Here is a 27,431-nt window from a genome sequence, read left to right as displayed (position 1 = left end):
TCTGTACAGTTGTACACTTCTCACACCCTAGGCCTCCCTCATCCCTCCTTTCAGTGCGCCACAGTAAGCTTCATTAACTCCCAACACATATATAGTGGTTAATCATCACTCAGTGTATTTGGTTGAGTATCTGGCCCCCCCCAAGGTCCGGCAGCATCTGAGCCCAGGCCGCCACATCCTCTGCCAATTTATCATCTGTGAAGACATGCTTCATCCGAATTTCTTCCACTACCACCAATTCAGCAAATCTCTGTACCAGTCTACATAAGTTGGGGAGTTGGGTTAAGCCATTTCATCGCTATGTGACATTTAGCCAACAAGAGTCCCAGCACCATACGTTTGCAGCTTAAATGTTTACCCCTACAGGTAGGCAATAAACCCAGCAGTATCACTTTGGGAGTACGTGCCAATTTCCACGCTGCAGCCCGCTCCAAGGTCATTATTATACTTTCCCAGTAGGAGTTCAGACCATTTAATTGCCATAACATGTGAAAAAAATCTGCAGATGCCACCTCACAGCACTGGCAGCGGGTGGATCGCGCAGGGTATATACGCTGAAGAATGGTCAGGCCAGGTATGTTTGATGATTATAGTTATACTGTATAAGTTTAAACCTGGCATTTGAGCTGCTGGTATTAGCCCCTCCATACATACGTTTCCATTCTGCAGCCAAGACCTCCTCTTCCAGGACCCTACCCCACTTACGCTGTGCCACTTCAGTAACACTCGGAGCATCCTCCCTCATTGCTTTATAAAGGCATGAAACCAATCTTTGCTCCCGTCCCAGGGACAATAATGCATCTGGGGTGGCAAAGGTCGGAGGTTCATTAAGAAACCCAGACCACTGCCCACGTGCCGTTGCCGCCATCTTTGCATAGTGTAGGAATTGACCTCCCCGCAACTGAAATGCATCCACCGCGTATTGGGGGGTAATGAATTTTCTGCTAAGATAGAGATCTCCTGCTACCTCACGTCCCCCGTCCTTCCATCGCTTCATTGAGATGTCTCTGTTGGAGTGTGTCCTTTAAAAGCAATATTAATACGAAAGTATGCAACATGTTGTGTGATGAAGCTGGTCACCAATGTATACGAAGACTAATGAAAAGGCTTGGTAATTCTGAATTATTATGCAATAATGTTTGAATTTGTATTAGTATATCATAATTAGGGTTATTTGTTAAGAATTTGCTTCATTAAACAAAAAGGGCTTTAACTTAGCAAGGGCTTGGGCCTAGCTGCCTGGCCTCATACTGAGTTGCATTTTCTAACGTGTAGTGTGCTGTTTATCCTGAAGGACACAAAGCTGTACTTTTCCAGGAGCTATATGTGTGTGTAGCCGTAGTAAATTCTTTCTCATGAGAACCGGCTTGCTTAAGGCGATGTTCTTGCTAGAAGCAACAGTGACATTTGTAACAGGTGCAAGGTTAACTCTCCTAGGAGAAGACAATGAAGACACTGACTGGAGCGCAAAGTGTAACATTTTCTACCTGACATTCCAACCGTTGAAGACGCCAATAACATGGCCCAATCCATGATGTGGGAACTGTGGACTGTGGAAAATTCTAGCAAGGTGTTTACCAAATTATTGGTCAGAGATAATGATGCACCAAACTTTATCCAATGAGGAATTAGGGAATAGTTAGATAGTTTTGATTTAACGGCTTGACCCAAGGAAAAACGGGGACTTCTACCATTGCCATTTGCCAAGCCTTTGCTCGAGGACTTTGCTAGTTGCCATATTTTAGTTTAGTTGTCCTGTCACTTTAAATCCATCCTCTACCCCATTCTCGCCTGACGCTAACTTCTCCTCTACTCGAGGGAAGTAATCATTCCCTAGCTATGCTATCTTATGCCTCTTTGCTTTGCCTTAATGCTAAATACTTTGTCCGTCCTATCTCTGCTGTCAGTGAATCGACTGATGTCCTGAGGACGAAGACTGACGCTGCTTGCTGATCTGTTGGATTGGTAACTATCCGATGCAAATTGTGATTGTCTGTTTGCCTTTTCTTTCTAGATACCAACTGCTATTTTGATAGAGGCCTTAGTTTAGATGTTTTCCAAATTCGTGTTCACTAAATGTTTTACATGAAGCCCAACATGCTAATGCTAATTTGAGGTTAGTTAAGGCGTTCACTAGTACCTTGTGCAAATAGACAAATGATTGAGATTTTGCTTTGTTGATTCATGTACTAATGAGACGCTGCTAAATCGATTCAGATTAATGATGTGCCTAAATATTGAATGAATGTAGTCTATGCATTTGATTAAGTTGTGCTCTGATTGCTAAGCGGTAGTGTTTTCTGATGAGTTTATTGCTATCGAGATTAATAGACATGATGTTAGATTGTAACTAACAGTTAAATAAATATCCTAACACTCAATTAAACTGGTGTGGTTATTCTTGACTAAAAGGTCATGGTGTGTCCAAATTTTGATTCTAATTGATTGTTCATTGATTTGTGATTGTCATTATTAATTGTTTGTTGATATGATATTGTTTGGTTGATGGTCGTAAGGAAAATACTTCGTACTGAGAAGTCTCCAAACGCAGTCCAAAGGCGTGTCGACCTAGAGGCGTCTCCTTGTAAGTTTACTTACTAAGGCTCTGACGTGCTAACATTCAGAGCGACTCCCGCAAAAGGCTACATATCCCAAATGGGTACATCCCTAGAGTAAGGGCAGCACTGAATACAGAGGACTCCAATTGAGCCCATACACTACAAACCTGCTTCACTATCTAGGGGGCCCCTTCCCTCAGCACACGGTTCCCCAGGAGTAGGGCCGAGCAGGCATGTGGTCCGCACCCATCATGCAACAGTCTCTTCTCCCATTTATCTTCAGGGTCAAACTAGTGTACCGCATGCTGGAGCTGAGAAGCAAAATAATAAAGTTCCATATGTGGGAGTTCAATGTCCCTGCTTTCCCATGTTTTTTGCAGCATCTTCATTCCCACCCTTTTCCTCCTACTTGCCCATAGCAATTCTGAAATTCGACTATCTATGCATGCAAAGTGAGATCTAGGCACCTCATATAGCGTATTCAGCAAGCCGTATAAGCAACGTGGCAGGATATCCATCTTAGTAATGGCTGCTCTGCCCATCAGGGAAAGTGGTAGCTCCTTCCAGAATCTGCCAGAGGTCCTCAGGCCCTTTAGTACTCTGCCATGATTGAGATCATAGTATTCATCAGCCGTATGCACCAATCGCATCCCAAGGTGTCGAAGGCCCCCAGCTCCCCACGATTATTCAACCATTGGGAGAGCCTTGGCTTGGTCCCCAGTCAGAGCGCCCATTGGAAACAGGTAGGATTTACAAAGACTTACACGGAGTCCAAAGCACTCCCCAAATTCTCCCAATGCCTTAAGAAGTACAGGATTCGATTCTGGGTGTCGCACATAGACTAGCACATCATTTGGGTATAGGTAAACTACATTGGTACTCCCCCAAACCTGTAGGCCGCAGGGAATCAGTAGGTCCCACAAATGTGCCGCCAATGCCTCCATAGTCATAGCAAACAGGAGTGGGGACATCGGGCAGCCCAGCCACGTTCCTTTCCTCAACTCGACACTCCCCGAGACCACCTCCCCAGTCCGCACGTGAGCACCCAGACTCTGGTACAAGAGTTGGATCCAGGCAATATACTTCAGGCCGAACCCCATCATAGACATAACCTGCCAAAGATACCCCCAGTCCACAGAGTCAAAAGCCTGCTCTATATCTAGGAGAGCAAACGCTACCTGCTCGTGCCACCATAAACACGTGTGATATATGTGGGTAAGGTGATGAATATTAAACATAGTTCTGCGATGAGGTATAAAGCCACATTGATCCTCATGGATAAGGGAGGCCAAATGCAGGAGCAGACGTGCCGTCAGAATGCTACTTAGTATTTTAAAATCTACAATCAAAAGGGACAATGGTCTATATGCAGCAGGGTCTGTCGGATCCCTATCTGGTTTGGGGATAAAGGCCACCCAAGCCTCCCTGAAATACCCCCAATAGTTTCTCAGCAAGGATTGTAACATATGTTTGGTAGAACTCTGCGGAAGGCCATCAGAGCCAAGCGTTTTGGACATTTTTAACTGTTTTATGGCCTCTTGTATTTCTTCCTCTGTCAATGGGGGCCTCCAACAGGGCCTTGGCGTCCTATGTCAGCCGCAGAAGTATGACTCCATTTAGGAAGGTCGTCCCCACCTCTGGTGGCCCATCCCCAGGCAGAGCATAAAGTCTGCCCAAGTGGTCTTGGAACACGGTATTTACTGCTACCTGCGTACAAACTCTTCTGCCTGTTCCGTTCACCAGTGCGGTAACAAGTGTATGGTCAGCATGCAATTTAAGCAGATGTGCCAAGAGTGCACACCTTTGTAGCCTTCCGCATGTAGATGCTGGCGGTATGCCTTATGGACATATCTTTCCAGACGTCACCAATCCTCTGGTAGCACCCACCTAGCTTGCCACCAGTCTTCCATTTTCTGCAGCTGCGTGAGAAGGCATTTCTCCAAGTCCCGAAGCCTGGCCTCATGGTTGAGTATGTCTTTTTCGAGTTGATGTCTAACTCCATATGTTGTCTGCACGCAAAAACGCCTGATCACAATCTTCATCGCTTCCCAGTGACAACTCATAGTCGTGGACATTCCCCAATTTGCTTCAAAGTATTGTGCTAGTTTGCCTTGGACTGCCTTGGCGAACGGGGAATATGTCAATGCCTCCGGCCGTAGCCACCACGTTGGAACAACAGGTCATTTATAACCTTTATTGAAATGTATTAGGAGAGGAGAATGGTCCGATATGTAGCAGGTGTAGGAAAGTAGCCTCTTTCTAGCCTTGTTACCCCAACTTTTGGCCTGTTTGCAAGTATATGTCAGGGTGTTTTCACTGTCTCACTGGGATCCTGCTAGCCAGGGCCCAGTGCTCATAGTGAAAACCCTATGTTGTAAGTGTGTTTGTTATGTGTCACTGGGATCCTGCTAGCCAGGACCCCAGTGCTCATAAGTTTGTTGCCTATATGTGTTCCCTATGTGGTGCCTAACTGTCTCACTGAGGCTCTGCTAACCAGAACCTCAGTGGTTATGCTCTCTCTGCTTTACAAATTGTCACTAACAGGCTTGTAGTGAGTACCAAGGGGTACTTACACCTTGCACCAGGCCCAGGTATCCCTTATTAGTGTATAGGGTGTCTAGCAGCTTAGGCTGATAGATAATGGTAGCTTAGAAGAGCAGCTTAGGCTGAACTAGGAGACGAGTGAAGCTCCTACAGTACCACTAGTGTCATATGCACAATATCATAAGAAAACACAATACACAGATATACTAAAAATGAAGGTACTTTATTTTTATGACAATATGCCAAAAGTATCTCAGTGAGTACCCTCATTATGAGGATAGGAAATATACACAAGATATATGTACACAATACCAAAAATATGCAGTATAGTATTAGAAAACAGTGCAAACAATGTATAGTTAAAATAGGATGCAATGAGAACACATAGGTATAGGGGCAACACAAACCATATACTCCAAAAGTGGAATGCGAATCACGAATGGACCCCAAACCTAGGTGACCTTGTAGAGGGTCGCTGGGACTGTAAGAAAACAGTGAGGGTTAGAAAAATAGCCCACCCCAAGACCCTCAAAAGTGGGTGCAAAGTGCACCTAAGTTCCCCAGAGAGCACAGAAGTCGTGATAGGGGAATTCTGCAAGGAAGACCAACACCAGCAATACAACAACAATGGATTTCCAGACAAGAGTACCTGTGGAACAAGGGGACCAAGTCCAAAAGTCACGATCAAGTAGGGAGTGGGCAGATGCCCAGGAAATGCCAGCTGTGGGTGCAAAGAAGCTGCCACTGGATGGTAGAAGCTGTGGATTCTGCAAGAAAAAAGAGGACTAGGAACTTCCCCTTTGGGGGATGGATGTCCCACATCGTGAAGAAGCTTGCAGAGGTATTTCCGTGCAGAAAGACAGCAAACAAGTCTTGCTAGCTGCAAGGGTCACAGTTAGGGTTTTTGGATGCTGCTGTGGCCCAGGAGGGACCAGGATGTCGCCAATTGCGTGAGGAGACAGAGGAGTCGCCCAGCAAGACAAGGAGCCCACTCAGAAGCAGGCAGCATCCGCAGAAGTGCCGGAACAGGCACTACAAAGAGGAGTGAACCGGAGCTCACCCGAAGTCACAAAGGAAGGTCCCACGATGCCGGAGGACAACTCAGGAGGTCGTGCACTGCAAGTTAGAGTGTCGGGGACCCAGGCTTGGCTGTGCACAAAGGAAATCCTGGAAGAGTGCACAGGAGCCGGAGCAGCTGCAAATCACGCGGTACCCAGCAATGCAGTCTAGCGTGGGGACGCAAGGACTTACCTCCACCAAACTTGGACTGAAGAGTCACTGGACTGTGGGAGTCACTTGGACAGAGTTGCTGAGTTCCAGGGACCACGCTCGTCGTGCTGAGAGGGGACCCAGAGGACCGGTGATGCAGTCTTTTGGTGCCTGCAGTTGCAGGGGGAAGATTCCGTCGACCCACGGGAGATTTCTTCGGTGCTTCTGATGCAGGATAAAGGCAGGTTACCCACAGAGCATGCACCACCTGGAAACAGTCGAGAAAGCCGGCAGGATAAGGCGCTACAATTTTGCTGGTAGTCGTCTTGCTTCTTTGTTGCGGTTTTGCAGGTGTCCTGGAGCAGTCAGTGGTCGATCCTTTGGTAGAAGCTGAAGATGGAGATGCAGAGGAACTCTGGTGAGGTCTTGCATTCGTTGTCTGGAGAATTCCCCAAAGCATAGACCCTAAATAGCCAGAAAAGGAGGTTTGGCTACCAGGTTAGAAGGATTCGCTACCAAGACAGGTAAGAGCCTATCAGAAAGAGCCTCTGACGTCACCTGCTGGCACTGGCCACTCAGAGCAGTCCAGTGTGCCCCCAACACCTCTGTTTCCAAGATGACAGAGGTCTGGGACACACTGGAGGAGCTCTGGGCACCTCCCCTGGGAGGTGCAGGTCAGGGGAGTGGTCACTCCCCTTTCCTTTGTCCAGTATCGTGCCAGAGCAGGGCTGGGGGATCCCTGAACCGGTGGAGTCTGGCCTATGCAGAGATGGGCACCATCTGTGCCCATCAAAGCATTTCCAGAGGCTGGGGAGGCTACTCCTCCCCAGCTCTTAACACCTATTTCCAAAGGGAGAGGGTGTAACACCCTCTCTCAGAGGAAATCCTTTGTTCTGCCTTCCTGGGCCAGGGCTGCCTGGACCGAGGAGGGCAGAAACCTGTCTGAGGGGTTGGCAGTAGCAGCAGCTGCAGTGGAGACCCCGAAAGGCAGTTTGGCAGTACCCGGGTTCTGTGCTAGAGACCCAGGGGGATCACGGAATTGTCCCCCAATACCAGAATGGTATTGGGGTGACAATTCCATGATCTTAGACATGTTACATGGCCATGTTCGGAGTTACCATTGTGAAGCTACACATAGGTAGTGACCTATGTATAGTGCACGTGTGTAATGGTGTCCCGCACTCACAAAGTCTGGGGAATTTGCCCTGAACGATGTGGGGGCACCTTGGCTAGTGCCAGGGTGCCCACACACTAAGTAGCTTTGCACCCAACCTTCACCAGGTGAAGGTTAGACATATAGGTGACTTATAAGTTACTTATAACCAAACACTCGTAGTAGGCTACGGCGATCCAGGTGAAGGGGGCCACCGAGGCGCCGGCCGCCAGCAGCCCGAGGACTCGCAGCCAGCAGCAGCGGGAGCTGCGCCCTGGAAAAGGGGCGCAACAGCCCGTGAGCAGCCGCCAGGTGCGCGAGTTGAGCAGGAGGCCGAGCAGCAGCAGCACCAGAGCGGGCACCAGCATGGAGACCAGATTGTAGCTAAAGCTCTAGGCGTTGCAGGGGCACTGGTAGACCACCTGAGAGAAGAGCTGTCCCCCGCCGGCCGCCAGGAGAGACAGGGCCCCGTAGCCTCGCGCGGTCTTGTGCTTTACGCACTGCCCAGGACTGTCTGGAAGTTCTGCATCGCCCTTCGCGTAAGTGGCCCTTTCCCTCGCCTCCCTTCTTGGCTGTACGCGGATTTACAGGGCGTGCACGCGACCAGTTCGGCGGCTTTTGATTTTCTCGACGATGACATGAGATCGGTGCAACTTCACTCTCTGTGTACCATCGTGACTGAAACCGCGCAAGAGGAAGTGCTATAGGCCCAGGTTGTGGAATAACACGGGGAGGGCAGCTGCGGTTTGTACTGCAGTAATGGAGTGAATGAACTGATAGACAGCTGTGACTGTATGACAGGAAAGTACGTGAAACCAGCCACCAACCTTCCTGACAGCTGAGCTTTAACTGCGCATCAACAACGCACCTCCGGAATCGAGGATCGCGGGCTCCGAGCAGGGGGCGAGACAGTGACGAGGTGTGGAGGCAAAGACGGAGCAAAGCAAGGGGCTCTGTCGGTGTTGTATACTGCCGAGACCAGGCTCTTTCGGTGTCTGTGCGACGGGCTCGGTCAGTGTCTGTGTGCCTTCGTGAGGGGGCTCTGTCGGTGTTTGTGTACTGTCGAGGACGAAGCCTGGATAAAGGGAGGACAGTTCGTGACAAGGTTCTGGTTTATACAGGCTGCTGACTTTTGTGACCTGTAGACCTGTATACCTGTATACCTGTACACTGTGAGAGTTCTTTAAGTGTTTTTTTTTTTTGGACTGTATGTAGGTTGTGTATATCACATTTTGTTTTCAAGCAGCCCTTATTATCTTATTATTTGTGTGTAATTAGGGAAAGCCTTATTCGATTTTAAAGTGATAATTTGTGACTGTTAAGCATGTCAAAGCAAAAAGTCCCCTCTATACCCCAGACATTGGATAATTATTTAGTGAAGATTGTTAGTAAAATTAACTGTGAGAGGAGACAATCCCTAGGGCTTAGCAGCCCCCCCCATTATCTAGTGTGCAACTTTCACCTGCTCCATTGGTTCTGGATGACAGTAGTAGTGTCTGCACTAATTCCGGTGTTCCTGATAGGGAAATGATTATGCAGAATACTTCTACCTTAGCCGATCTAGAGGTTTCTACTGATCCCATAGTGCAACATCCACCCACCCCACTATCTAGAGTGGTTAGAGCATGTAGAAAGACCCAGACTAAACGTGGGGGTGCTCGGCCCGCAAAAAAAAGATTAGTTAGCCCCCTCAAGTATCCAGATAAGGATGAGGATAATACGGCAAATATCGACGACGTTAAACTAGATGCAGAAAAAACAAAAAACTTAGTAAGTATTATTGACTTAAAGATTAAGGGTATTGTCAAACCTCTTATGGTAAAAATTGATCAGCTAACCGCAGAGGTTAATAGATTAGGCGATCTCCTCAAAAAAACACTGGTGGAAGCAGATAGTGTGTCAGCCCCAATAACAATAAGCAATCATGATATTCAGGTTGCTCCTCCCGGTGATGTTACAGGTTTAGATATTAGTAGGAGTGTTGTACAGAACTACCCGACAGCACAGTCCTTAGCCTGTAATGATAGTCAGGTTGTTTTAATACCTGATAGAAAAGAGGATTGGACTGAGGTAAGGCGAAGGCGCGCCATTAATCTCCCTCCTGACTGCGCACCATATGTGGTAGTTTTAGCTAATGTTCCCCCTGTTGCTAAGGGGAATCATCAGGAAACCCACGAGTCTTTAAAAAATAAAACCGTTTCCTGGATGCACAGGCATTGTGGATTCCCAACTGAACTTTCAGATCAAGTTCTGACTACCAGAAGGGTAAATTGGATAGGGAGCTCTAAGAAAAGTTTTAGTGGTGACTGTGTCATTATAAACTTTAAACACCCTCAACATGCTGCCACTGTATTATTAAGAGCTGCCTCATTACCAATTATTGATAATAATGTGTGTGCCCGCTCGCTTGCTTTCTTTTACAGCCATCATAATAATGCCCCTTATGGGAGTAGAGGAAGTAGATTATGCCCTGCTACACACAGGCTATACCCTGATATTTCAATGCAAAACCGGTTTCAACCCCTAAGTTCTCTGGATGCAAATGATTGACTTAATGAGGGAGGGCAGTTCTTACCCCAGGTGATTATTATTCCCTGTGTGGATATTGGTATAGACAATACCATGGCCCAAGAGATGCCCAACAACACAGAAATCGAATTGGCGGTGGATATAAGGGCACCGCCTGATTGTGGGGACATAAGCAATTCAAACCAGAATGCGAATTGGGGACGAAACAATGGTATGGTGCCTGATAGTAATTGTGTTAGGGGTAAGAATACTATTACTATTGTTTGTTGGAATGTGGCAGGGCTGAAATCGAAGGAGAGGGATCCGGGATGGTTAATGTTTGTTAATGCCCATGACATTTTATGTCTTCAAGAAACATGGTGTAAAGATGAAGTTAACTATGAGGGATTCGTTTCTTACAATTTACCGGCGTTGGGAGGTGGTATAGGTAGAGCGAAAGGCGGTCTCCTTATACTTGTAACGATCTGTCGTCCTATTGTGGTTAAAAAGTATATACCTGTAAGGGACCTTGTGCAGATCCTCTGGCTTGTGGATGACAAAGACCATAATGTTTTATTGATTAACTATTATAATAACATTTTTGATGTTACCCGGGTCAAAGTAGTAACAGACTTAGCCGGCGCTGTCGAAAATCTATGTCTGGAACAGAATGTTGTATTTGACTTCATCTGGGTAGGGGACTTCAATACTACTTTGTGCGATTTGTCTACACAAAGGGTTTGTGGGGTTACTAACAGTGCCGGCTGGGATGTCCCGCATTTTGGACATAACAGTTATGGGGAAGCACTGCATAAGTTCATGGGCTGCTATGACCTGGAAATAGTGGAGTGCTGTAAAGATGTTAATGGTTTACCCATTCCCACTTTTAAAAATTGGCACACCAGCTCGGTCATTGACCATGTGATCACATCTTCTAATATTAGTTCTTACTGTGATCCACCAAGAATTGAAGTAACTACCCTAAGTGACCACAACCGTATTATTCTGGACACTACCCTTTGGGCCGGAAGTTCGGTGGATGCGGGAATTATTATTTCTAATGTAGAACCACATAGGACTAACGGTGTAAGGCTAAGATGGATTGGTGAAAGAGCCGATGATTTAACTAGCTCCATAATTAATGAGAGCCTGCTGGACATTGCTTCTATTTTAAAAAATAGTTCTGACTCTGAGAGGGTTTTATATTGTTTTAACCAAATTAATAAAGCTATTGATGCCAAGTTTACCAGTCGCAGTAGTAGGCAAAGTAGGAACGGACCGAGATGGTTTAATCACCTTTGCACTTCCGCACTAACTGGCCTCAAGCAGGCTTTAGCAGCGAGGCCCAGGGACAAAAAACTGGTAAATAAATTAAGAATGGAATATAAATGTGCGCTCAAACAGAGGAAGGGTGAACTGCAGCAACAGGCTTGGGATTCCCTCAACCAAGCTGCTGAATTATCAAATTGTACATTATTCTGGGCCACGGTCAACTCGCCTTTTCTAAGGGATGAAAAAACACCACAGTTGACTTCTAATGTTTCTAGCGAGGGTTGGATTGCACATTTCTCAAGCATTTTTGACTCTGATAAAGTCAATGATCCTAGTCCCAATAAGTGGCCTACTCTGCCTTTGGATATATCTGTCAGTGAGGTCAAATATGGTATACGGGCTAGCAAAGGAGGGAAAGCTCAGGGCCCGGACGGGGTACCTATAGACGTTTATAAAGCTGCGCCAGATGTCTGGGGCCCCCTTTTAACCATTGTTTTTAATGTTGCCGTGTGTGCTGAGGCCCCTGTAACTTGGGGTGAATCAATCATTGTGCCAATTCATAAAAAGGGAAGTAGATCTGACGCTAAGAATTACCGCCCGATCTCTCTCCTTGACTCTTCAGTCAAGGTTATGAGTAGAGTGATGTTAGTAAGACTAGAGGAATGGGCTGAGCAGGATAGCATACTGGCTGATAGCCAGTATGGTTTTAGGAAGGGACGAGGTACGCTCGACCAGTGCATCAATCTTGATCTACTGATCGGGAAGTATACTGAAGCGAAACCCGGTTCCCTGTATCTTTGTTTTGCTGACCTGAGCAGCGCATTCGATATGGTAGACCATTCCATTTTATGGCCAACTCTGTTAAATTTAGGAGCCCCAGAAGGCATAATCTTTTTCCTCGCTAGGTTATACGAGAAACTGAAAACCAACGTACGTTTTGGAACCAGAGGAGAATGTACTCCAAAAATCTGTGTTACACGAGGAATTAGACAGGGTTGTGTTTTGGCGCCTCTTTTATTTATTTTATTTATTAATGAAATTGATGATATTTTAAAAAAGGTTAATGCTGATGCCCCTCAGATCAACGGTGTTCCGGTGCCGGTGTTACTATATGCCGACGACGCTGTTTTACTCTCTCGAACACCTGTTGGACTACAACGACTAATGGATAGTTTTTCCTACTTTATTAAAGATAGAAAACTAGTAATTAATAAGGGAAAAACGCATACCATGACCTGCGGAGCTAAAGCCAAAACGTTAAATGCCTTTTTTATAGACGGCGAAAAGGTGCAACAGGTGGATAAATTTTGTTACCTAGGTATTACCTTCTCTAATGACAGGAAATGGAACAATGAATTTAATAACATCCGGAATAAAATGGCAAAAAATGCTTATGGTATTTATAGATTTGCTGCAAAAGTTGGGGATCGTCGAACCAGGGATATGCTCAAGATTTACCAAGCTAGATGTGTGACTATTGCTCTGTATGGGGCAGGAGTATGGGGTTATAGCTGTACCTACAACTTACAGTTGGAGGAAAATATGTTTTTAAAAAAGCTCCTGTTTTTGCCCATCTCTGCCTCAACTGAATTAAGCCACCGCGAATTAGCCATTAATTATTTAACTGATCTGATATCACTTAGACCATTGATGATCTGGCGGTCTTTCTGGCTTGGCGATGAGAAGCTACTTAACAGAACTATTGTTGAGGATTGCTTACGTTTGGATAAATATCGAGATATTCCCTGGGTTAAATATGTTGTTGTCTGTTTTTCAGACATTTTTTATCTGAATATTTTAAATAATCCTAGTGCAGCAACCACGATCTCCAAATCAGAAATGAAAAGTATATTTCTAACTTATGCAGAAAGGAAACGAGCAACCATAGCCGGATCATTGTCCTCTGTCATTTTTTATAATAGATACAATCTAATGGAGGGTTTTCCATCTTACCTAACTATGGTGACTAGGAATTCACATACATTTGTGCTAACCAGACTAAGATTTGGGATGGCACATTGTTTAGTAGCCCATCCAAACATTAAGAAACACCCGAATGGGCCATGTAGGTGCGATAATGTATCTACACAGAGCACTGTGCACCTTCTGCTGTTCTGCAAACTGTATACATGTTTTCGTATAGTATTTTTGAAACCTCTGTTTGTTAAATACGGAACACGTACAGCTAAACATGCCATGGCTTTAATTTTTAATCTGCAATCGGCAGATATTTGTTTTTATACTGCCACCTTTTTAAATCAGTGCATCAATTCCAGGAAAAGTATGAGTTTTTAATATATTTTATTGTTCATTTTATATATTTATGAATGACTGTATGTATTACTCAATGAGCCATTGACTATGATTGATAACTGTGGGTTTTGGTTGCAATGTCTTTGTAAATGTGTACTGTTGTCTTTTTTTTTCTTCTTCTTTGTTCATGCTTTCATGGTCATTTATATGTGCCGAATAAAGCTTTATGAATTGAATTGAATTGATTTCAAGCTCCTCCGGCTCCTGTGCACTCTTCCAGGATTTCCTTTATGCACACCCCAGCACTCCGACCTGCAGTGCACAACCTTTTGAGTTGTCCTCCGGCGTCGTGGGACTCCCTTTTGTGACTTCACGTGGACTCCGGTTCACTTTTCTTCTAAGTGCCTGTTGGGGTACTTCTGTGGGTGGTGCCTGCTTCTGTGAGGGCTCTCTGAGTTGCTGAGCACCCCTCTGTCTCCTCCTCCAAAAGGCAATATCCTGGTCCCTCCTGGGCCACAGCAGCACCCAAAAACCTCTACCGCGACCCTTGCAGCTAGCAAGGCTTGTTTGCGGTCTTTCTGCGTGGGAACACCTCTGCAAGCTTCATCGCGACGTGGGACATCCGTCTTCCAAAGGAGAAGTTCCTAGTCCTCTTCTTTCTTGCAGAACTCCAAGCTTCTTCCAACCAGTGGCAGCTTCCTTGCACCTTCAGCTGGCATTTCCTGGGCTTCTGCCCCCTCTTGACACTGTCGCGACTATTGGACTTGGTCCCCTTGTCTTACAGGTACTCAGGTCCGGAAATCCGTTGTCAGTGCACTGCTGGTGTGTGTTCTTTCTGCAGAATTCCCCTATCACGACTTCTGTGCTCTCTGGGGGTAGTAGGTTCACTTTACTCCTACTTTTCAGGGTCTTGGGGTGGGGTATTTTTCTAACCCTCACTGTTTTCTTACAGTCCCAGCAACCCTCTACAAGCTCACATAGGTCTGGGGTCCATTTGTGGTTCGCATTCCATTTTTGGAGTATATGGTTTGTGTTGCCCCCATACCTATGTGCTCCTATTGCAATCTATTGTAATTCTACACCGTTTGCATTACTTTTCTTGCTATTACTTACCTAATTTTGGTTTGTGTATATAACTTATCCTCTTACTGACGATACTCACTGAGATACTTTTGGCATATTGTCATAAAAATAAAGTACCTTTATTTTTAGTAACTCTGACCCTCATTTCAACATTGGCGGTAAAAGCCACTTACAGCCATGCAGAAGACCGCAAACACACCGCCGCGGAATTCCGCCACAGCTATTATGACCCACATCTCGGAATCTGCCAAAATTCAGACACCCACACAAGTCCGCCACACCAAAGGTCAGTGATAAACTGGCGAAAACAAAACCTCCACAGTCACGCCAACAGAAATACGTCCACACTATCACGACACACGAATCCACGCGTCTTTCAACCGCGGTATTCCATTGGCGGTAAACACCGCCGCGCTCAAAATACACACACTCTCACAAAACATCCCCACATTGGACGATTCAAAATACACACACCTGATACACATACACACACCACTCCCACACACCCATTAACATATAAAACACACACCCACATCACCCACGACAAAAAGTACAGAAAGAAGGCCAGAGAGAGACAGCACCAGCAAGTACAACAGCATCCACAGGCACATAACACCATCACCCACTCAACTTCCACGCACCTCACACAACACACCACTACATATCACCACACCTACACCACCCCATGGCACGGCAAAGACACCCCAGGTTCTCGGAGGAGGAGCTCAGGGTCATGGTGGAGGAAATCGTCCAGGTAGAGCCACAGCTATTCGGAGCACAGGTGCAGCACACCTCAATTGCAAGGAAGATGGAGCTATGGCGAAGAATAGTGGACAGGGTCAACGCAGTGGGACAACACCCAAGAAATCGGGAGGACATCAGGAAAAGGTGGAACGACCTACGGGGGAAGGTGCGTTCCGTGGTCTCAAGACACCACCTGGCGGTTCAGCGGACTGGCGGCAGACCCCCACCTCCTCCCCCACAACTAACAACATGGGAGGAGCAGGTCTTGGCGATTCTGCATCCTGAGGGCCTTGCAGGAGTAGCTGGAGGAATGGACTCTGGTAAGTCAAAGCTTTACTATTACATCCCCCACCCTACCTGTATGCTATCACATACCCCCACCCTCGCCCTCACCCCCATCACACCAACTCCTCACAAATGTCCCAATATCACAAACCACCCATCCCAACACCAAGCCCTGCATGCAACACCAAAGCATGGACACCCATCACCAAAGCATGCACACTGCATATACTCATACACCCCCCTAAACCATCATCACACAAGCTCCCACACAGGAATGCCAGCACTGGGGTACACGGTCACCCACCCATTGCACAACATGACACACACAGATGCAATAATCATGCCTTTCCACCCCTGCAGGACCCCTACCCAACGTCACCAGACAGGAGGGTCCAGACATGTCCACTCCACCCACAGAAGAGGCCCACAGTGATGACAGCAGCTCTGTCCAACTGGATCTAGATGACCAGCCTGGACCATCTGGGATCTCTGGACAGTCGGTTCCCCTCACACAGGCACAGGCCACCACAGACCTTACCCCCTCTGGAAACACCAGCACAGCACCCACCCAGTGGGCCCATACCTCTGTCCCCAGGACACGTCAAGCAGCAGTTTGCCCACCACTACAGGGAACCCAGGATAACCCACCACCCCAACAAAAATAGGGACCTGGGGGCAGTGGCAGTGGGCACACGGTCCAGGGGACGGAGGCCCAGAAACACAGGAGCTGGGAGGGCTGCCGACAGGGGACAGACAGGCCAAGGGAACCCACTCTCTCATGGGAGCATACCACCACTCCCAGGAGACGATGGCAACGGTACTGGCCAAGTTTCAGGAGACCAAGCGCATGCAGGAGGAACAGTATTTGGGCTTCAGGGAGGAACTCAGAACCATCAGCTCCACCCTGGGCACCATCTTAGGCGTGCTGAAGGAAGTACTCAACACCAGGAGGGACACTGTGGTACTACAAGGGGCCCCTGACACTAGCATGGACGATGAACTGCCCACCACCACTTGGCGCTAGTGGACAGGATGCCCCGCCACAGGACCACCCCACCCCCTGCAGACGGAGAACCAACCCGCAAACGGTCGCTGAGATCCAGAACAAGACAGAGAATGATGCCAAGACCCCCGCCAAGAAATGAGACCACCCTGATTGTCATCCTACTGTCCCACTTTGTCACCCTGTCCATAATTAAACTGCCCCAGCTCCACTTCCTATGCCTGTAGGAGGCTGGACTGGCTTGTAGTGAGTACCAAGGGGTACTTACACCTTGCACCAGGCCCAGGTATCCCTTATTAGTGTAGAGGGGTGTCTAGCAGCTTAGGCTGATAGAAAAGGTAGCTTAGCAGAGCAGCTTAGGCTGAACTAGGAGACGAGTGAAGCTCCTACAGTACCACTAGTGTCATATGCACAATATCATAAGAAAACACAATACACAGATATACGAAAAATAAAAGTACTTTATTTTTATGACAATATGCCAAAAGTATCTCAGTGAGTACCCTCAGTATGAGGATAGCAAATATACACAAGATATATGTACACAATACCAAAATATGCAGTAATAGCAATAGAAAACAGTGCAAACAATGTATAGTCACAATAGAATGCAATGGGGGCACATATGGATAGGGGCAACACAAACCATATACTCTAGAAGTGGAATGCAAACCACAAATGGACCCCAAACCTATGTGACCTTGTAGAGGGTCGCTGGGACTGTAAGAAAACAGTGAGGGTTAGAAAAATAGACCACCCCAAGACCCAGAAAAGTGGGTGCAAAGTGCACCTAAGTTCCCCAAAGAGCACAGAAGTCGTGATAGGGGAATCCTGCAAGAAACAACAACACCAGCAATGCAACAACAATGGATTTCCTGACGAGAGTACCTGTGGAACAAGGGGACCAAGTCCAAGAGTCACGATCAAGTCGGGAGTGGGCAGATGCCCAGGAAATGCCAGCTGTGGGTGCAAAGAAGCTGCCACTGGATGGTAGAAGCTGAGGATTCTGCAGGAACGACAAGGGCTAGAAAGTTCCCCTTTGGAAAATGGATGTCCCACGTCGTGCAGAGTCGTGCAGAAGTGTTTTCGTGCAGAAAGACTGCCAACAAGCCTTGCTAGCTGCAAAGATTGCGGTTAGGGTTTTTGGATGCTGCTGTGGCCCAGGAGGGACCAGGATGTCGCCAATTGCGTGAGGAGACAGAGGGGGCGCCCAGCAAGAGAAGAAGCCCACTCAGAAGCAAGCAGCTCCCGCAGAAATGCCGGAGCAGGCACTACGAAGTGGAGTGAACCGGAGCTCACCCAAAGTTGCACAAGAGGGTCCCACGAAGCCGGAGGACAACTCAGGAGGTCGTGCAATGGAGGTTAGAGTGCCGGGGGCCCAGGCTTGGCTGTGCCCAAAGGAAATCCTCGAAGAGTGCACAGGAGCCGGAGTAGCTGCAAAACACGTGTTTCCCAGCAATGCAGTCTAGCGTGGGGAGGCAAGGACTTACCTCCACCAAACATGGACTGAAGAGTCACTGGACTGTGGGAGTCACTTGGACAGAGTTTCTGAGTTCAAGGGACCTCGCTCGTCGTGCTGAGAGGAGATCCAGAGGACCGGTGATGCAGTTCTTTGGTGCCTGCGGTTGCAGGGGGGAAGATTCCGTCGACCTACGGGAGATTTCTTCGGAGCTTCTAGTGCAGAGAGGAGGCAGACTACCCCCACAGCATGCACCACCAGGAAAATAGTTGAGAAGGCGACAGGATCAGCGTTACAAGGTCGCAGTAGTCGTCTTTGCTACTTTGTTGCAGTTTTGCAGGCTTCCAGCGCGGTCAGCAGTCGATTCCTTGGCAGAAGGTGAACAGAGAGATGCAGAGGAACTCTGATGAGGTTTTGCATTCGTTATCTAAGGAATTCCTCAAAGCAGAGACCCTAAATAGCCAGAAAATGAGGTTTGGCTACCTAGGAGAGAGGATAGGCTAGCAACACCTGAAGGAGCCTATCAGAAGGAGTCTCTGACGTCACCTGCTGGCCCAGGCCACTCAGAGCAGTCCAGTGTGCCAGCAGCACCTCTGTTTCCAAGATGGCAGAGGTCTGGAGCACACTGGAGGAGCTCTGGGCACCTCCCAGGGGAGGTGCAGGTCAGGGGAGTGGTCACTCCCCTTTCCTTTGTCCAGTTTCGCGCCAGAGAAGGGCTGAGGGATCCCTGAACCGGTGTAGACTGGCTTATGCAGAGACGGGCACCATCTGTGCCCATCAAAGCATTTCCAAAGGCTGGGGGAGGCTACTCCTCCCCAGCCCTGACAGATTATTCCAAAGGGAGAGGGTGTAACACCCTCTCTCTGAGGAAGTCCTTTGTTCTGCCTTCCTGGGCCAAGCCTGGCTGGACCCCAGGAGGGCAGAAACCTGTCTGAGGGGTTGGCAGCAGCAGCAGCTGCAGTGAAACTCCAGGAAAGGCAGTTTGGCAGTACCCGGGACTGTGCTAGAGACCCGGGGAATCATGGGATTGTCTCCCCAATACCAGGATGGCATTGGGGGGGGCAATTCCATGATCTTAGACATGTTACATGGCCATATTCGGAGTTACCATTGTGAAGCCATACATAGGTAGTGACCTATGTATAGTGCACGCGTGTAAAGGGTTTCCCCGCACTCACAAAGTCTGGGGAATTGGCCCTGAACGAGGTGGGGGCACCTTGGCTAGTGCCAGGGTTCCCACACACTAAGTAACTTAGCACCCAACCTTTACCAGGTAAAGGTTAGACATATAGGTGACTTATAAGTTACTTAAGTGCAGTGTAAAATGGCTGTGAAATAAGGTGGACGTTATTTCACTCAGGCTGCTGTGGCAGGCCCGTGTAAGAATTGTCAGAGCTCCCTATGGGTGGCAAAAGAAATGCTGCAGCCCATAGGGATCTCCTGGAACCCCAATACCCTGGGTACCTCAGTACCATCTACTAGGGAATTATAAGGGTGTTCCAGCATGCCAATGTAAATTGGTGAAATTGGTCACTAGCCTGTTAGTGACAATTTGTAAAAGAGAGAGCATAACCACTGAGGTTCTGGTTAGCAGAGCCTCAGTGAGACAGTTAGGTATCACACAGGGTACCCATACCTATAGGTCACAAACTTATGAGCACTGGGGTCCTGACTAGCAGGTTCCCAGTGACACATAACAAACATACTGAAAACATAGGGCTTTCCTTATGAGCACTGGGCTCTGGCTAGCAGGATCCCAGTGAGACAGTGAAAACACCCTGACATACACTCACAAACAGGCCAAAAGTGGGGGTAACAAGGCTAGAAAGAGGCTACTTTCTCACACAACCCCCCCCCCAAACGAAGGACAATAAGGCTAACCTTGGCCAGTTGAGACTTTATTGTCTAAGTGGTGATAACTAGAGAGTAGCTCTGCAATAGACTGGTTACTCCCTTTATGATCCACTATATGGTTACTTCCCTGTGGGGATGTAAACCACCCTGTTTGAAGTTTTTTAGCTAAGCAACAATGTGGAGATGTATTTTCAGAGTTTCTATCAGTAAGTTTTAGTTTAGAGCAGTGGGAATTGTCCACTGAACCTATTTGTAGTGATGAAAATGCCAGGCAGGGATGCTGTCTCAGTAAAGCCATAGCTGGGCAAAAACTTTGTCCATATGGCTGGAAGAGAGAACAGGGATGCTGTTTCTCTTGAGTTGGAGCAGGGCAGGGATGCTGTCCTATGAGCTCCATACCATGGCAGGAATGCTGTCCTAAGTGTTGTGAGGCAGTGCAGGGTTTCTGCACTAAAGTTTCTCTGGGAGGGTTGGAGGGATGCTCCATGTTAACAAAAATGGTGCTCTTTTTCTCACCAATATGAGTTATCCCACAGAGAGGTACTTCTACCTCAGGGAGTTCAGCTATGTCAGCTGATGATTCCCTTGGAACAGGTGCCACCCCAGGAGAGGTTTCTCCCACCACAGGAATGGTATCCTGATTGGCAGGGTGGTTAGGGGATACTGTGATACCCTTTTTACCTGTTGTTGGAGAGGGATCCTGAGTTTTCATGCCTTTTCTCCTTTGCTTTTTCATTTCTGTAGAAATGAGAGGGAACAATTCCTCAGGGATACCCAGCATGGCTGCATGGGTATAAAACTCTACATCAGCCCAACCTGAGGCCTCTAGGTCATTACCTAAGAGACAATCTACAGGTAAGCTAGGTGACACTACCACCTGCTTAGGGCCAGTAACTCCACCCCAAATAAACTGAATTATAGCTAAGGGAAGAAACTTAGTGGAGTTATGGACATCAATAATCTTATACTGCTGTCCAATGATGTGTTGTTCAGGATGCACTAGGTTTTCAGTCACCAAAGTGATACTGGCACCTGTGTCCCTGTAGGCCAAGGCCTCAACACCATTTATTGAAACTGTCTGCCTGTACTTATCCATTGTAAGGGGACAAGCAGCCAGTGTGGCAAGGCCAATGCCACTAGGTGTGACAAAAACTGTCTTTGGACTGACTACCCCAGTTTCTCTAATGGACCCATAAGTGAACCCAATTACACCCTTAACTTGACTGTTGCCAACAGTCCCACCACTAGTACCACTACTGCTAGGGGCACTAGAGCTTGATGTATTAGTGGTGGTAGGCTCAGGGGGTTTACCTGGACAGGACTTATCCCCTGGCCTATGGCCTCTGTTTTTACACACAAAGCACCAAGGCTTTTTAATGTGTGTGGGTTGAGAAGAAGAGGAAGAATTTGTTTTATCCCCACCCCCTGAAGAGTGTTTAAGATTTGAAGTGGGATCTTTAGTTTTACCCTTATCCTCATGCTTATCTTGAGATTTCTCACCATCTTTCTTCTTGCCATCCTTGTCACCCCCTGTATGAACTTTTCTGTTCACCCTTGTTCTGACCCATTTGTCTGCCTTCTTTCCCAATTCTTGGGGAGAGGTCAGATCAGAGTATACTAGGTACTGGTGTAACAAATCAGACACACAATTATTAAGAATATGCTCTCTCAGGATTAAGTTATACAGGCTTTCATAGTCAGAAACTTTACTGCCATGTAACCACCCCTCCAAGGCCTTCACTGAATGGTCAACAAAGTCTTCCCAGGCTTGAGAAGGCTCCTTTTTGGTTTCTCTGAACTTCATCCTGTACTGTTCAGTGGTTAAGCCATAACCATCTAGGAGTGCATTCTTAAGAACTGTAAAATTATTGGCATCACTTTCTTTAACAGTAAGGAGCCTATCCCTACCCTTTCCACAGAACGATAGCCATAGGATAGCAGCCCACTGCCTTTGAGGGACCTCCTGTACAACACAGGCCCTTTCAAGTGCAGCAAACCACTTGTTAATGTCATCCCCTTCCTTGTAAGAGGGAACTATCTTGTGCAGATTCCTAGAATCATTCTCTTTTGCAGGATGACTATTTGGAATACTGCTGCTGCCACCGTGGGGTTCAAACCCCAATTTCTGTCTTTCTCTTTCTATCTCCAAGGACTGCCTATCTAAATCCAGCTGTTGCTTCTTGAGCTTCAGCCTGGATTGTTCCACTCTCAATCTATTGAGCTCCCTTTCTAACACTCTGTCATCAGGGTGGGTGGGTTGGGCATGCCTTGAAACAGAAGAATGGTGAGAATGAACAGAGGGAGACCTGGCCCTAACAGATGGCACACTAACATTCTGGCCTATAGAAGTAACACTTCTACTGTGATGAGAAACAACACTATTACTGTGATGTGAATTCAAATTAGTACCAGCTATGCTAGGTGGCCTGCTAAGGGGCAGGTTGGAAGGATTCCCTCCCAAATCTTTTGCTAGGGGTGCCCCAGAATCGGAGTGGGAACCATCAGCTAATTTCTCACCAGAAGTGCCAACTAAGGTCTTATCTTGTTCAATGAGCATGTTAACCAACAGTTGTCGTGAGGGATTCTTCCCTACCCCTAAACCTCTATCAACACAGAGACTCCTTGCTTCCTTCCAGCTAAGGTTGTCATAAGCTATGCTGGACAGATCAAGAGTGTGGCCTGTACCAGACATGATAAAAAAGGTTTAAGGGACAGAAAAAGAAAAAAAGTTTCAGAACTTTTTAAAGAACAGAAAAAAACTTTTAAAACTTTTTAGGAACTTTTTGAAAGTTTAGAGGTACTTTTCAGCACTTAGAAAAGAAGTGAGAGAAGAAAAGCAAAACTTTTTGGTTAGGTGTACAGACACTGGACTCCTTTTGTATATTTTTCTCTTATGAAAAGTACAATGACAAAAGTGGTAAGTAGTTGCAAAGTACTTATCCCACCGCTGCACAACCAATGTAGGAGGCTGGACTGGCTTGTGGTGAGTACCAAGGGGTACTTACACCTTGCACCAGGCATCCCTTATTAGTGTAGCGGGGTGTCTAGCAGCTTAGGCTGATAGAAAAGGTAGCTTAGCAGAGCAGCTTAGGCTGAACTAGGAGACGAGTGAAGCTCCTACAGTACCACTAGTGTCATATGCACAATATCATAAGAAAACACAATACACAGATATACTAAAAATAGAGGTACTTTATTTTTATGACAATATGCCAAAAGTATCTCAGTGAGTACCCTCAGTATGAGGATAGCAAATATACACAAGATATATGTACACAATACCAAAATATGCAGTAATAGCAATAGAAAACAGTGCAAACAATGTATAGTCACAATAGAATGCAATGGGGGCACATAGGGATAGGGGCAACACAAACCATATACTCTAGAAGTGGAATGCGAACCACGAATGAACCCCAAACCTATGTGACCTTGTAGAGGGTCGCTGGGACTGTAAGAAAACAGTGAGGGTTAGAAAAATAGCCCACCTCAAGACCCTGAAAAGTGGGTGCAAAGTGCACCTAAGTTCCCCAAAGAGCACAGAAGTCGTGATAGGGGAATCCTGCAAGAAACAACAACACCAGCAATGCAACAACGATGGATTTCCTTACGAGAGTACCTGTGGAACAAGGGGACCAAGTCCAAGAGTCACGATCAAGTCGGGAGTGGGCAGATGCCCAGGAAATGCCAGCTGTGGGTGCAAAGAAGCTGCCACTGGATGGTAGAAGCTGAGGATTCTGAAGGAACGACAAGGGCTAGAAACTTCCCCTTTGGAGGATGGTTGTCCCACGTCGTGAAGAATCGTGCAGAAGTGTTTTCGTGCAGAAAGACCGCCAACATGCCTTGCTAGCTGCAAAAGTTGCGGTTAGGGTTTTTGGATGCTGCTGTGGCCCAGGAGGGACCAGGATGTCGCCAATTGAGTGAGGAGACAGAGGGGGCGCCCAGCAAGAGAAGGAGCCCACTCAGAAGCAAGCAGCACCCGCAGAAGTGCCAGAATAGGCACTACAAAGTGGAGTGAACCGGAGCTCACCCGAAGTTGCACAAGAGGGTCCCACGAAGCCAGAGGACAACTCAGGAGGTCGTGCAATGCAGGTTAGAGTGCCGGGGACCCAGGCTTGGCTGTGCACAAAGGAAATCCTCGAAGAGTGCACAGGAGCCGGAGTAGCTGCAAAACACGCGGTTCCCAGCAATGCAGTATAGCGTGGGGAGGCAAGGACTTACCTCCACCAAACTTGGACTGAAGAGTCACTGGACTGTGGGAGTCACTTGGACAGAGTTGCTGAGTTCAAGGGACATCGCTCGTCATGCTGAGAGGAGACCCAGAGGACCGGTGATGCAGTTCTTTGGTGCCTGCGGTTGCAGGGGGAAGATTCCGTCGACCCATGGGAGATTTCTTCGGAGCTTCTAGTGCAGAGAGGAGGCAGACTACCCCCACAGCATGCACCACCAGGAAAACAGTCGAGAAGGTGGCAGGATCAGCGTTACAAGGTCGCAGTAGTCGTCTTTGCTACTTTGTTGCAGTTTTGCAGGCTTCCAGCGCGGTCAGCAGTCGATTCCTTGGCAGAAGGTGAAGAGAGAGATGCAGAGGAACTCTGATGAGCTCTTGCATTCATTATCTAAGGAATTCCCAAAAGCAGAGACCCTAAATAGCCAGAAAAGGAGGTTTGGCTACCTAGGAGAGAGGATAGGCTAGCAACACCTGAAGGAGCCTATCAGAAGGAGTCTCTGACGTCACCGGCTGACCCTGGCCACTCAGAGCAGTCCAGTGTGCCAGCAGCACCTCTGTTTCCAAGATGGCAGAGGTCTGGAGCACCCTGGAGGAGCTCTGGGCACCTCCCAGGGGAGGTAGAGGTCAGGGGAGTGGTCACTCACTCCCCTTTCCTTTGTCCAGTTTCGCGCCAGAGCAGGGCTGAGGGATCCCTGAACCGGTGTAGACTGGCTTATGCAGAGATGGGCACAATCTGTGCCCATCAAAGCATTTCCAGAGGCTGGGGGAGGCTACTCCTCCCCAGCCCTGACACCTTATTCCAAAGGGAGAGGGTGTAATACCCTCTCTCTGAGGAAGTCCTTTGTTCTGCCTTCCTGGGCCAAGCCTGGCTGGACCCCAGGAGGGCAGAAACCTGTCTGAGGGGTTGGCAGCAGCAGCAGCTGCAGTGAAACCCCGGGAAAGGCAGTTTGGCAGTACCCGGGTCTGTGCTAGAGACCCGGGGAATCATGGGATTGTCTCCCCAATACCAGGATGGCATTGGGGGGCAATTCCATGATCTTAGACATGTTACATGGCCATATTCGGAGTTACCATTGTGAAGCCATACATAGGTAGTGACCTATGTATAGTGCACGCGTGTAATGGTGTCCCCGCACTCACAAAGTCCGGGGAATTGGCCCTGAACGAGGTGGGGGCACCTTGGCTAGTGCCAGGGTGCCCACACACTAAGTAACTTAGCACGCAACCTTTACCAGGTAAAGGTTAGACATATAGGTGACTTATAAGTTACTTAAGTGCAGTGTAAAATGGCTGTGAAATAACGTGGACGTTATTTCACTCATAGGGATCTCCTGGAACCCCAATACCCTGGGTACCTCAGTACCATCTACTAGGGAATTATAAGGGTGTTCCAGCATGCCAATGTAAATTGGTGAAATTGGTCACTAGCCTGTTAGTGACAATTTGTAAAAGAGAGAGCATAACCACTGAGGTTCTGGTTAACAGAGCCTCAGTGAGACAGTTAGGCATCACACAGGGTACCCATACCTATAGGTCACAAACTTATGAGCACTGGGGTCCTGACTAGCAGGGTCCCAGTGACACACAACAAACATACTGAAAACATAGGGCTTTCACTATGAGCACTGGGCCCTGGCTAGCAGGATCCCAGTGAGACAGTGAAAACACCCTGACATACACTCACAAACAGGCCAAAAGTGGGGGTAACAAGGCTAGAAAGAGGCTACTTTCTCACAATGCCCATATGTTCTATGCACCTGTGAGACTAATAGACTGGACTCTGCCATGGACACTCCTCCGCCATCACCCCTCACCACTTAACTTCCCCCTCCAATATTTTGCATTTAAATAAACACACCTAAAGCACAAAATGATCTGGAGCCTGTCTGTGATTTCGAAATAGTGTATTTGCAATTACAGTAACAAAATGTTTTTGAAATAGTAATGTCAACATACCTATGTCACACAGCTCTAGTCCATGAGGAATTGAAGCAGATGTCACACAGTGGGACCCACATCTGTGAAACCGTAAGGGAAAGTGACAACTCAGTGACCATACACTGGGTGAAAACGACAGACAGGATAGAGGTAGTAGTGTAAAAGTAAATGAAGTAGGCAGGATTGTATTCTCACCTGTGTTTCACTGGAAATATTGCTGGATCACTGAGTCCCTGTTCTGCATGTCTTCTTCCTCTCCTTCATCCTCATCACTGTCCACAGGCTCCACAGCTGCCACAACACCGCCATCTGGACCATCCTCCTGCAGAAAAGGAACCTGTCGTCGCAAAGCCAAGTTGTGAAGCATACAGCAGGCCACGATGATCTGGCACACCTTCTTTGGTGAGTAGAATAGGGATCCACCTGTCATGTGGAGGCACCTGAACCTGGCCTTCAGGAGGCCGAAGGTCCGCTCGATCACCCTCCTAGTTTGCCCATGGGCCTCATTGTAGCGTTCCTCTGCCCTTGTCCTGGGATTCCTCACTGGGGTCAGTAGCCATGACAGGTTGGGGTAACCAGACTCACCTGCAAATGGCGAGGGACAACTGTTAGACACACATTAACCTGTAGGGATAACCCCTGACAACCATTCCCACTCTCTTGCTTCCAGGGGCTCACCAAATAGCCACACACAGTGCCTCTGGAGTTGACCCATCACATAAGGGATGCTGCTATTCCGCAGGATGTAGGCGTCATGCACTGAGCCAGGGAACATGGCATTCACATGGGAGGTGTACTGGGTCATTACTGGTCGGCCAAACATACCATCTGTACATTCATAGAATGATAACTCTTCCGGTTTCTGTATACCTGTTCACTCCTGTGGGGGGGGACCAAAGCCACATGGGTCCCATCAATGGCACCTATGATGTTGGGGATATGTCCCAGGGCATAGAAATCCCCTTTCACTGTAGGCAAATCCTCCACCTGACGGAAAACGATGTATCTCCGCATGTGTTTCAGAAGGGCAGACAACACTCTGGACAATATGTTGGAAAACATAGGCTGGGACATCGCTGATGCCATGGCCACAGTTGTTTGAAAAGACCCACTTGCAAGAAAATGGAGCACTGACAGCACATGCACTTGAAGGGGGATTCCTGTGGGATGCCGGATTGCTGACATCAGGTCTGGCTCCAACTGGGTACACAGTTCCTGGATTGTGGCACGGTCAAACCTGTAGGTGATTATCAAATGTCGCTCCTCCATTGTCGACAGGTCCACCAGCGGTCGGTACACCGGAGGATGCTGCCATCTCCTCACGTCCCAGCGGACGGTGT

The 27,431-nt window shown here is 47.7% G+C and overlaps 1 protein-coding gene across 4 annotated transcripts in view; it reads right to left on the bottom strand.

Annotated features, from left to right (window-relative positions):
• Positions 1–27,431, bottom strand: part of LOC138285243 (NXPE family member 4-like) — an 859,879-nt gene that overhangs the window by 616,939 nt on the left and 215,509 nt on the right. The gene's annotated exons all lie outside the window — the stretch shown is intronic.

The sequence above is a fragment of the Pleurodeles waltl genome, chromosome 3_1, assembly GCF_031143425.1.
Source record: "Pleurodeles waltl isolate 20211129_DDA chromosome 3_1, aPleWal1.hap1.20221129, whole genome shotgun sequence".
Taxonomy (NCBI): Eukaryota; Metazoa; Chordata; class Amphibia; order Caudata; family Salamandridae; genus Pleurodeles; species Pleurodeles waltl.
Note: the sequence above shows the minus strand (reverse complement) of the source record. Positions and strands in the feature narration are given on the sequence as shown.